Below are 13,428 nucleotides of genomic sequence, written 5' to 3'. Positions count from 1 at the left end.
AAGGCATACGAGCTCCCCATGATCTATCCCTGGTCTGAAAGGCAATAAATGCACCATTTCCACTTCTTCCGGCAATCCAGCCTTCCTCCCCGGCTGCAGCTGTGGGCACATGACCCAACCTGGGCTGTCACAAAACTTGCGACCATCCACGTGGATTGGCAAAGAAGATGGCATATGACCCAAAGTGGTTCATCAGATTTATCTCCTAAATATCTCTACCCCAGCCAGGAAAGTAGCAGAGAAGGAAGAAATTGTACAGAGGAGAGTAGAAATGAGAAGTGGAGGGCGTCCCGATGTTCAGATCCCTGACTACAGTCGTCCCTGAAGCCACCCTCCACCCACACTCCCTCTTCTCTTCTTCCATCTAGTGATGGGGGCGATGAACTTCCTGTTTTTGCTTAAGCTGCCATACTAGAGAACTGTCACTTGTGAATAGACAATTGTGACTACTGCAACTGCCACGTCTCACCCTCACGCTGGCTTCAGTCCTCTGTCACCTTTTCGAGGACCTGCTTCACGTCCGTAAATGCAATATGACCCCTGGACTCCTCTTTAAACCACCTGAGGCCAGAGGCAACCACCTAGCATCCTCTTTTTCCTTCAAGAATTTCATCCTCATCCTGTTTGCCTTCCTGAATCCCACCAGGTGGCCTGTCAAGAGCTTGAGGACTTGACGGTGGGAGCCCTGACAGGTGCAGACAGCACCAGACAGATAAAACTTGTTGGACAAAGCAGCTCCTGGCGGGACGGCCACTTCTAAAACAAGTAAAAGGTTGTCCAACGAGAGTCTACTGGAAAGGAAAAAAGGTTTACATTTATGAAAACTGACTCGTAAAAGCCCCAAAGCACGTGCAGTAAATACTCATTACCACTTGGTGATACTGACGAAATACTCCAGTCAGAAGGCCTGAATGTTTGCTCTGAGTCCTTGGGCAAATCAACGAGCCTTGCTGAGTTTCAGCTTTCCTTTTCTGTTACTGGGTGTTAACACCTCATCTGGCTAATGGGTGTGTGAAGATGAAACACTTAATGAACAGGTAAAAGCTGAAGACTGGATACAATTTTATCAATACGAGAATCCCGTGAACATAATACCTTAAACCAAAGGAGTAAGTCCCAGATAACAGACCGTCAGACGCTGACACAGGCTAGTGGGACCAGGAACTCTTCTCCCCGTGTCTTCTCCGGTCACACTAAACAGGGGCAACATTGTCTGTTCACCTACCTATCCACACCGCCCCAAGTTAAAATAGTATGACCTTCCAAATAATTTAACTTTTCGAAGACAACAGGAAAAAATATCATTCTTGGTTTTCAAGGTCTGGATTCAGTAAGTAATATAAATACACCACTTGGTGAAAACATGGCAATGTCACTCATACTGCTAGGAATTTAAGTAAGCGGGGAAAAAGTCTATTTGGGACACTTTTTAAATTTTTTTTTTTTTTTTTTTTGCTGATACTGCAGGAGTCAAGATAATTAGCTTTATAAAACAACATAGCAAGAGCTCCCAATTTCAGCATTGTGACAGGCCCATTGATAAGAGGTGCTCAGGCAGAAACCAAATTGGGGAGAATGACAGTTTATTATTCTAGTTCTCCTGAAGTGAAGGAAATATCCTTAGAAAGTTGAATCCATCCATCCTCTTTTAAGCAGAGGTCATTAGTCTTTTTCCTTTATTAAAATGAGCATAAAGCGAACATTCATAAATTGATTCTCTCTCTATTCGGCTGTGGTCTGCAACTCAGCTTCCATACATTTTAGCAGACATTTTCTGAGTCAGAATCTCCTGGCAACACTTTCAGAATGTAGCTCTGACCTTATGACTGTAAAATAAATAAATAAATAAATAAATAAATAAATAAATAAATAAATAAATAAATAAATAAAATAAAATAAAATAAAAACAGCTTCAACCTGGTAAAAAATGCAAAATGTAGTTACTGTCTACATATGAATGTAAGAAAATGGCAATGGCCCTTTTTTGCCACTGATTTCTAAGATTTGCAGATTTCATGGAAGAGTTAAGTAGCCATTCAGTGCAAAGGTAAGGCCACATAATCAACAGTCTCATTTCTTGCTACTTCCGTGCATTTCTGTGGTAGTGAGCACCTGTAGTCCACAAGGCACTGAGGTGGAAATGGACAGAAGACACCACAGCACTACATTCAAAGACCCATCACACTCACGAAGGGAAAAGGCTCTACACTTCCTTGTCCTGAGCCTGACTTCTCATTAGGTGTCTGACCTTGGGTAAGACGCTTTTCTTAGGTCATCTGTTCATCTAGCACTTGCTTTACTGTAGGCTGCCCATTGGCCAGAAACAAGACAGACTGGGGAAGGGTTGAGCCTTCATGGAGCTGATGTCAGGGTGGGTCAGACCTACAGTGAAGAACTGAACCCAGAGATAAATACATATACAGACCATGCAGAGTGTAAGAAGATGATGGGAGAGAATATTTAAGACTCTGGAACCCAGCTGAGGTTGCAAGGCCTCAAAGGCTTCCCTGAGGAAGTGCAAGCTAATCTGGCAGCCCGACGAAGACAGAGCCAAACGGAGAATGAAGCGGGTTTGAGGAGCACGAGGTTGATGTGGCTGCAGCACAAGGACCCACAGGAAGAAGGGTAAGGGTGGGAACTGAAGAGCTGCCTGCAGCCCACAGCCTGGAAAGCCGCATGGACGTGTCAAGATTGTGGTATTTATCCTAAATGACATGAAACATCGCTGAAGGATGCTAAGCGACTGAATGACACGATCAAATGTGTGTTTTTAAAGGTCACTTGGGCTGAGGTGGAGTGAGTGGGCTGGCAGAAAACGAGGCAGCAGTTACAAGCCACAGTCGAGACGTCCACACGGAGAGGCGGGCAGGACTCCCACAACCGCGGCACCGAACGACAGGAAAAGGCATGACGTGCCCTGCAGCCCAACACCACTTACATACCGGTGGCCCGACTGGCACACACATGAATCAACGGCTATAGATTAACCCCCTTCCAAGGGTTGCTCTTGAAAGGCTGCGCAGGAACAGGATCAACGGGTGGGTTGCAAGGGCCTATGTAGCTGGGTGAAACAGGAGGGCCTCATACGGACCAGGGGTGACAGCGGGCTGGGACCCGCTGAGTGTGAGCAGTCCTGGATCCGAGTTCCAGTCCGGACATGCTCTTAGGGAGTAGCATTTGAGATGAATCTTAGTGGAGTAAGTAGGGTTTAAACAGAAAGGAATGAAAGTGTTATTTCAGACACAAAGCAAATATTTGCCAACTACAGAGAATGTTTGAGCAGAGGGGCTCAGTTTAGTTTGGCTGGAATATAATTATAAAACAAAGCAAGGGGAGGAGAAAGACTGTAAAAATAGGTCCAGTCTAGATACTGTTAACTTTGCGTGCCCTAAGGAGGTGAACTTCTCTTTAGTAAAAAATTTTGCAAGACTGATTTTAAGCAGGAAAGAGATGGGAAATAGAAGCATCTGGTAGATTTAAAAACCATGTAGAACAGATGGAGTGGGGTGAAGACGGCGGAGGAACCTGAAGCAGAGAGAGCAGGGTACACAGGGCACACACAGTGGTACGGACTTAAGCAGACAGAAATCTACCCAGAAGTCCAGGATAAAAGACCGCGAGGACTCTACTATGCACTTCCGAGAAGAAAGGTCAGAGTCAGAAGCGAGAGTGTGGGCTGAGGTCAAGGGCCTCACCGGGAAGAGCATGGGAAGTGCAGCAAGGAAGAGGATGATGCGGACGAACTCTGGAAATTACAGACAATCCAGTAAACCGAGGTCTGTTTATCAGAAAAGAAATTTAAAACAAGTAGCTAGAAATTCTATTTTATTATTTATTTAATGTTTTGTTTTTTTTTTTTGAGAAAGAGAGAGAGAGAGAGAGACACAGCACAAGCAGGGGAGAGGCAGAGAGAGAGAGGGAGACGCAGAATCAGAAGCAGGCTCCAGGCTCTGAGCTGTCAGCACAGAGCCCTACGCGGGGCTCGAACCCATGAACCGCGAGATCATGACCTGAGCCGAAGTCGGATGCTTAATCTACTGAGCCACCCAGGCGTCCTACAAATTCAATTTTAAACCCCTTCACTCTAGAGCACTAGCCGAGTGTGCAGGCAGATGTATTAAGAAGGAAATGGGGATACAAGATCAGAGTCACTGACCCGGAGATGGACCAGACAGATGTAGGAGGGACCAAGCGGCCAGACCTTCGGAAAAACAACCCAGTTGGGCAGGAACCAGCGCTGATATAATGCACTGCATAATTCTCATCAGTGTATCCATGTAATAGGTATTATTTTAGCACCTGGTAAGTACAGGATGATACCAGGAGCTGGGGATACAGCCGTGGAGAACAGAACACAGTCCCTATTCTTGTCAGTCTTTCAGTGGGACGTTTTTACATTCAGTATTAACAGAGCAATCACTAAGTGCAGATGACTGGGGATGGGCTGATGAGAAAGACGCACCCCTTGCTGTGTGGTGGGTCCAAGGAGAGGGTCAGAGACACCCAGAACAAGGAGATTCCACAGGGGCTACTGGACCTGGCTCTTGAGGAACGACTAGGAGTCCACCAGACTGCGCCCATACGAACTATCAGCCCCTTGACTTCTGATCTCCAGTGTGGACGGCCAAGTCAACAACACACAGAAAAGGGGTGCTTCTCTGGGGATAGTCTGAACTACTCGGCAAGATGGGAAAAGTCCAGCTTGGTCATCCCGTCCATCTGTGTGCTCCTCGCCCCAACTTCAGGGCTTCGTTTGAAATGTGTCCTTTTATTTCCCTCTAGACAGAAGAACCCAAGTATTCCTTGGGCATATTGGTCCTCTGGGCTGTGGAGTGGTGTGTGTGCCAAACAAAATGCACAGTTTCTAACACGTTATGACTAATTCAGGCAAACGTATTCTCTAAAGAGAAGTCTTCACGTCACTGTGTCTACAAGGTGGATTTGGTAAACAGGTTAAAACAGAGATTCTCTGTCCATGAGATTTTTCAACAATATTAGAAAGGGGACTCTCTTTGGCAAAAGGGCTTTCACTTTCACCAGCACCAGTGAATACAAATAATAAGCAAAATATTTTCATTTAGATTCCCAGTGTTCAATATTAATATACTCGAAGGGATTTAAAATTTAGCTGAGAGTAAAACCAACACCCAACATGTTGAAAGTTCATTATTATTCCCCAAATTAAGTGCTTTGGTTTTCAGAGCACGCACTGTGCCTAAGAAAACAGGCATTTTATTTTCTGTTTAATTGTCTGCTGTTTCCTGTTGATCAGTGTCAGTAGTTTGTCAAAAAATAGTGAAGGATGCCCTGATTTGGTATCCATGCAAACAGGATTCAATTATCTCCAATGAGTTTGCAAAACTTGCATGTCATTAATTTAAAAAACACGGAATTAACACAGGGGGATTTGGAGCTGATATGTCAAAGACATTTTAAAATTACTCCCATTTAAACTTTGATTATTAACACTGAGAAAATGCCTAGTACAGCCAATTTTTACTACTACAAACAATAACTTACATAATAAAAACACAACTGGCCAACTCCATTATCTTAGCTCTAGCATAATTTCATCTAAAAGTTAACAGTTCTTTAGGCTAAAATATGACTATTTTGGACAGCCAATATGACCCAAACTAACTCTGCCAGCAGAGTATACATCAATGATCTCACAAAGGGCTTAATTCCCTCATATTATGTATGTGAACACAGATAGAGGCTCCCTCTCCACATGCATGGGGAAATTTCTTCCAGCAACTGGTAAGTTTTAGTTGCACCTTACCCAGAACTCACACAATGATTTAAGCTGTCGAATATTTGTTTAATTATTCATTTGATAGTGCCTAATTGATCATCCATTAAATGCAAGGTCCTATAAAAGGCAGAGAGTATTAAAACATGTCAGCAGTCCATGGACTGGATAAGCTCATAATGTAGTAAAATAAATTTTATTTTGATTGACAATAATACAATCACTATAGCGAATAGATAATTTATGATAGGTGAGCCTCTGTGTGAAGTGCTTTATTTCTTTTATAGATGGGATAAATCATCACGTTTACTGCACACCTTCTTTCCTCCCTTTTTCTCATTAACCCCCTTACATCAGGGTCCCTGCCCTACACTCCCCTAAAAACGCTCCTGTCTGTATGAACAAGAACCTCCACTTTGCCAAATGCACTGGTCAACTGTCAAAACCTAGCGGCAGCGAATGACACAGCTGGGAACACCCTCTGTGGTGAAAATGCTTTCTTCACGATCCTCCTGACTTTTCTGCCATCCTCTGGCTGAGTCTCCTTGACCTCTCTGACTACTCGATTTTCAGATGATGCGGGTATCAGTTCGGAGACGCTCTCTTTGCTCTCTTCCTATATCCACTGTCTTAATTTTACTGATTCTTATAGCTTTACACACTATGCATACACACACACACGCATACGTGCTGATGACTCTCAAAGGCTTAACTCCACTCCCGAACGCCAGACTCTTGCACACCACCTTTGTATGTAACACACCCCCTTTCACGTCTAACAGAACCCTCAAACTGACGTCCGCACCAAGTGTCCCACCACCCCCCTCCAAGAAGCCCTCCCAAGGGTTTCTCCACTCTCAGCGAGGGACAACCTGACCCTTTTCTCTGTTCAGATGAATACCTTGGAAACACCCTTGGCCCCAGCACTTCTCTCAAACTTCACATCCAATCTGTGAGCACTATGGGCCTGTAACACCACCTCTAACATCCGAACCACTGTTACCTCATCTGCTTCTACACACCTGCTCTGGAACAGCATCAAGTTCCCCCAGGATTCCCGTGATGTCACTCCACTTCCGTGTCCATTCCCTACCTGCTACGTTCTGTCTCCACATCAGTCACAAAAGTTAACAGTTGTCCTTTTAAAATTCAGTCAAATGATGTTGCTCATCTACTTAAAAGCACCAAATGGCTCCAGAGTTTATTCCGTTAAAGTCGAAGAGCTAACAAGAGTTCAGCTTCTGCAGTTCACCAAGCTCCAGCCTTCTCCAACCTTCTCCGACCTGGTATCAGGTGCACCCGACCCACGCTTGCGGCCAGGCTCCCTCCACTCCTTCCTGCCTCCAGCCCTCTGCTCAATATCGGGCTGGGCCAGGGTCAAAGATAAAGAAGGCCAACACAACTTAAAGCAAAAGGGCACATTTCAATCAGTGGCGTCCTGTACTGTGGCCGTAGGAAAGGTGTCCCGAATGAGCTGACCTCAACTTGGACGTGCAGAGGTGGCTGGACGTTGGAAAAGGAGAATGAGGGGAAAGGCTTCAGCAGAAAAATTACAGGGAAGTGAAAAGTTACAAAAAGCAAGAAGGACAGGTTGGCCCACATGAAAGCCATCTGGGTTTGCTAAGTGGCGCTTACTGAAGGTAGGCTCGTACGTCCCACGGAGACTGGGAGACGCGCCCAATCTTCAGGTGTTGACGGGAACAGCAGGCAACTGTTTTAGTAGCCTTGAGTTTTCCCAGGCAGGCACTTCATCCTTGAGGCTGTTAGAAACTATGCTCAGTGTTTCCCGCAAGCTTTTAGAGGTCAAGGTTGAGGCCTCGTCAAAAGGGGGCTCGGCGGAGCCTGGCTACCCTCACTTGAGTCAGGGCGAGAATCTGGCCGCCCGACGGGTCTTTTCCGGGGACGGCTGTTGGTCACTGCTGAGGCAGGACACTTACAGACACTCCGCGCCCCGCGCCCATACCTGGACCTCTCTCAAGGATGGGGAGATCCCCTCCTTGTCTTCCAGCCACTTGGAGGTCAAGGCCCTGCATTTTCAGGTGTGTACTGTGTGTTTGTGCTTGGTTGTTTCAGGAAGGAGGGTCGGTCCGGTTCCTACGAGTGCCCCTTGTCTGCAAGTGGGAGTCCTGCTCCTTGTTCTGGAGTGTCTTCCACCTGACACACGCACAGCCGCTCCTGCCGCCTTTCCGCTGGCCGTGTGCCTGTGTGTCTCCATCCTCTGGTGCTTCGCTTCTCTGTGTCTGCGTATTGAAAATCTGGGTTCTTGCGGTCCATGTGAAGCAGTCTCCTAGTTCTCTCCTCCAATTTCACAATCCTTACTTCATAACTGAAATGTTCTAAACCTCGTTGATATGTTTGAAAGTACACTCAACCATTTTTTCGAGCCACTTTCTGCTTCCTCTGGGCGCCCTCTGTGCTTTCACATTTTGGTTTCTCCCTAGTTTTGACTTGATTTTTACTTAATGGTTCCCTTTTATTTCCAATACTGGCTTAGTAGTTAGACCACAGCCTCATTTTTCTTTTTTAGTTGTTGTATTAGGGTTTACAGTACACATCGCTGGTTTATCACTATTCAACTTTTTAAAGAAATTACTGCCTTATTCACAATATAGGCAACATTTCCTATTTCCATCTCCCACTGTTTTTCTTGTGTTGCCACATCATTTATTTTTATACGTTAAAATACCACATTATTTTGTTACTATTTACACTTTGAACAATAACATGTCGTTTAGAGTCATTAGAGATAGGGAAGATGTCTTTTATAAGCTTTTTAACCATCTCTGGAAGCTCCAAGTATCTGGTACCATATTCCTTCTGCCCGAAGACCTCCCTTTTAACAAGTCCAGTATGCAAGTTTGCTGACCAGTCTATCATTTATTTTTTTGTCTCAGAAACTATTTCACCTCTATTCCTAAATAACTGATAGACTTGATTTTTAGAAGTTTTATATTTAAAGAAAAGTTGTAAAACTACTACAAGGAGTCCCTACATATCCTACAGGTTCTCCTAAGTAACATCTTGCATTGGGGTGGTGTATCTGCTTCAGCTAATGAACCAGCGCTGATGTGATGTTATTAGACAAAGTCCACAGTTTGCTCCTATTTTCTTGGTTTTTACCCAAAGCTCTTCTCCATTCCAGGATTCATTCCAAAACACCACACTGCATGTAGTTGTTTTGTTTCCTTAGGCTCCTCTTGGTTCTGATGGTTTTTCAGATTTCTGTTTTTGATGACCTTGAAAGTTTCTAGAAGTACTGGTCCTTTTTTTTCTATAGGAAATGAAAACACTTTTCTTTGACCATACACATACTACAAACACACACCTCACACACACACACACATATACATGTTATGAAGAAATTAGTTCCGATATTTGAATATGAGAAGGAATGTTTTTATTCGATTGAAACAAGCAGAAAATTATTCATCGTATGGTTGGTAGAACACACATTAGACTAAAAAAGATAATATATGTTGGGGGATATAAATTTTCTTTAATAATGCAATCAGAGAAATTGAGAGTTATGCCTTTCAGTGTTCCTTACATAATCACTACTACTATATGCCAAGCTCTATATAAAGGATGCTAAACAATGTTTACCATTTAGTCATGGTATCTGCTCTCAAGTCATTTATATATAATCTACAAGGGGAGACATACATAAACAAGTAAGTGTAGCAGAGCATGGTGATTCCAAATTAGAAATTAAATAAAAATACAGTGACAACTCACTGAAGGAAGTAACCAACTTTATTTAAGATGGAACAATCAAAGAGATTAGTTATACTTAAGGTCTTGAATGATAAGTAGCAGGTCATTAGGCAAAAAGTAGATGAGAATTCAATGCAGAAGATGCACCTTGTACACAGCGAAGCACAATGTGTTTGGGGAATCCTGGGTGCTTGGCTGGAACCATATTAATAAGTTTTGATTTTAACCTGCAGGCATTAGGAGGTACTGGGGTATTGGTCTCAGGAGGGAATTGCATAATTGATCTGCTATTCAGGAAGTCCACTTAGAGAAGAGGATTAGGAAGTGAAAGATACTAGAAAGGAGAGCTCTTGGGAGCCACATGCCCTATTCCAAGGAAAAGATGCGAAAAAGTCTCAACGAGAGCCCGTGAAGACAAGTGAATTGCACAAGTGAAGACACACATGAAAGTTCCCGAGAAGGTGGAAATGACAGGACTCAGCACTGTTTTATGTGATGCTGGAAATCATCTAAGATAATGCTGCCTCAAGCAGAACCCTTGGAGGCTCTAGCGATTAACAAAGGGGGTGGAGAGATAACAGGGGAGGGACAGATGCAAGAAAGATAATAATGAGTCTGCTTTTTGATACGTGAAACACTCAGCTCATGCGGGGCTGACTCCATAGAAATCGGAAGAGTAGGTGCAAAATCTCAATGAAACATGGCATGTTGAACTTTCACACGAGAAACGTACTTCACTCCCTTCTCGGATGTGCTCACACTCTCTTCCTTAGCTCAGTTTACTGAGCATCAGCAGTGAGCAGCTGTTGGATGGTCAGAGGAGGAAGACACAACAGCACAGAGGGAAGTTATTTCTTTAATTTTTTTCAAGTGTTTATTTCTTTTTGAGAAACAGACAGAGAGCAAGTTGGGGAGGGGCACGGACAGAGAGGGAGACAGAGAATCTGAAGCAGGCTCCAGGCTCTGAGGTGTCAGCACAGAGCCTGATGCGGGGCTTGAACTCACAAACCATAAGATCATGACCTGAGCCAAAGTCGGACGCTTAACCGACTGAGCCACCTGGGCGCCCCGGAGAAGACATTTTCACAGCACTGTTTTCCCTTCCAAGTTGGAGAAGGAAAATTACAGCTACCCTCTATTCATTCATTTCTCCTACTTTCATCCAGCAGTGACGTGGAAGCTGTAAGGAGCAGGGAGTCGGGACCCGGTGCCAGATGGATGTTCTAGATGAACGTTCAGCAGGTGCGCTACAGCCATGGAAGCTGGGGCTTCAGACCATCTGCTCCTCTCCCAGGCAGGAAGCGGGTACGCAACCTGCAGGCCTCGGTGGACAGGTCTCTCAACTGAAGCGTCCCTTTTCAATGTCAGTCTGTGGTGGTTGTGACCTCAACTTCCGGCCAGCATCCCCCTGCCACAAATCTGAGATTCCTGACCCCTGCTCTGTCCCAGTCTTTCCGTTCCTGTAAATTCCCAATGTTTTGCTTTCTGCTTTCTCTGTGTGCCGTCCTTCCTTGATTCGGCCCCAAGGTTTGTGCATGCTCACCCACGCCCCTGACCCTGACCCTGACCTGTCCTTCAATGCCCAGGGACTGTCGGAAGGGACAGGTGCCCTCGGAACCAGCTCCTCACTCAGCCCCACCCCTCATGCTCGCCACGGTGCCTGCCGTTACAGAGGCCAACATCAAGGGGCAGGAAAGAGGAGGGTGTTGCCGGCTGGAGCCACAGTTCCCTCTGGAAGACTTTCCAATGTTACTTCTCACGTCCCCCATGGAAGTACTCAGGCCCACTTCTCTAACATGAAATTGTGGAGAAAACGCAATCTGATGCTGCCTCTAAAAGGAATTATCTGCAGAGGTCAGGGCACGAGTTGAGAGAAACTGGACTGCCCCTTCACCGGCAATACCAGGGGGATACTTTCTGAGTTACACTGATAAAACTGGAGACAAAATGCACAAAGTCATGAAACCCACAGGTCTGATTCGGTACAGGAATGTCATGAGAATCACCCATGGGTGTACATTACGTTACATTACGTTACTAGTTAAGTTATACCTTACCTGCTGAACGCACACGCAATGCAGGATATTAGCTGCCACTCAAACACTGTTCGTTCTCTGTCCGCCACGTGCAGCTTTTCCTAAAGTATCTGGTTTTCCTAGAGTTCCTCTTCCCTAATTTTACTCCCAGTTATACACCAGATGCAATGGTTAATCAACATTTGGTAAGTCATATGCATTTTCAAAAACATACATAATTCACATGCAGGTGTTACGAAGTGTTGAGGCACTGAATATTTTTAGCAGCAGCATATGATTTTTAAAGCATGCTCTTATCTAAAAAATAGATTCTCACATAATTTGTCAGAATCATCAGAGTAAACATTACTACTCCTATCCTGAATGAAGATACAAAGGCATGTAACAGCTCACGCCAATGGTTACAAGCATTCCACAGTTCACGCGAAATTACGTACCCTGGCACTATTCCACTTTCCTGTATCATTTTTCCGGTTACGTATATTCCTTGCACTTCCTTTCCTGTGTTTCATCACTACCACACAGTGTATCCACCTTGCCTTATTTTTGTGTATCTCCCCACACACGTGGGAGCGTCACATGAGCTCCACCTGCACGGAGATTTCGCTGCTTTGTTTCCTTTGTGTTTGCTGATTCAAGAGCAATGCTTAGCACACAGTGGGCACACAAGACACATTTACTGGATGAATTAACAGAAAAATTGAAAGAGAATTTATCATTAGTAATAACAGACACATGAAATGGTGGACAAAAGGCTTGAAAACTGAAGCTCACATCTACTGAGCCCTTAACACCAAGCACTGTGTGCGCACACAAGCATGATCTGATGGAGTTTATCACAGCGGGTAAGGAGAAACTCCGCTCCCTGCTGAGACTCTGTGCGTCTCAATCCCAAGTCCACACTCGTTACCTCCGTGTCCTCAGAAAAGTCACAGAATCTTTTTGAGTTTCAATTCTTACATTGCAAGACAGGGGTGGTAAAAGCATGACCTAAAAACTTGTGTAAGGACAAAACGCTGCAAATCTATCGTAAATGCTCAGTTAAATGATGCTAAGTTAGGTAATGGTAATTCTTACCACAACCCAACGTGCTACGGGGAATGTGCAGTGCAGCGCAAGTTAGGAAACTTGCTGCACACTGTGGGGCAAACTCTAACCTCAGATCACCCTGACACCACAGCTCGCGTTGCCAACCTCACCAACATGCAGCCATCGGGAAAATAACTTTTAAATCAGAACAAAGTATCTTCTGTGATCACAGCAAGAAGCACATTCTATTCCACTAACATCTTACTTAAAAGTTATACATAATTTATTCCATTTTTAAACTGATGTTTTGTGTGTTGAAAAGAATTTGAGTTTTATAAGCGCAGAAGTGATCGTAAATACAGTATATTCAAGAACATGGTTTAAAGTCTGTCATTGCACAGCACCTGTGCGGCAGCAAATAGTTATTGAAATAAGTTGGCCTCCTACTGGAACTTAAAACTAGCTGTATTAAACAGAAATTTCCATTGAAATGTATTTTCTAAAAGAGGTTAGAGTGGGAGAGAGCCAAAGCATAAGAGACTGTTAAAAACTGAGAACAAACTGAGGGTTGATGGGGGGTGGGAGGAAGGGGAGGGTGGGTGATGGGTATTGTTGAGGGCACCTTTTGGGATGAGCACTGGGTGTTGTATGGAAACCAATTTGACAATAAACTTCATATATTGAAAAAAAAAAAAAAAGAAATGTATTTTCTATTTAGGGTTTCACCAGTGTGTAATCTGTGCTCACACAACAGGAATTTAGATCTTAGGTAGTTTTAAAAGGACATACCAGACACAGAGAACATAGTGCAATACATCAGTTGCACACACGTTGACCGTGATTTGGGTTAATTCTCTAATTTTACTCCCTGCCCTTTGTCTCACCCTCCTCTGCCCT

This window comes from Panthera leo, chromosome D1 (genome assembly GCF_018350215.1).
Source record: "Panthera leo isolate Ple1 chromosome D1, P.leo_Ple1_pat1.1, whole genome shotgun sequence".
Taxonomy (NCBI): Eukaryota; Metazoa; Chordata; class Mammalia; order Carnivora; family Felidae; genus Panthera; species Panthera leo.
The sequence above is the reverse complement of the archived record's forward strand: the minus strand, read 5'-3'. Positions refer to the sequence as shown.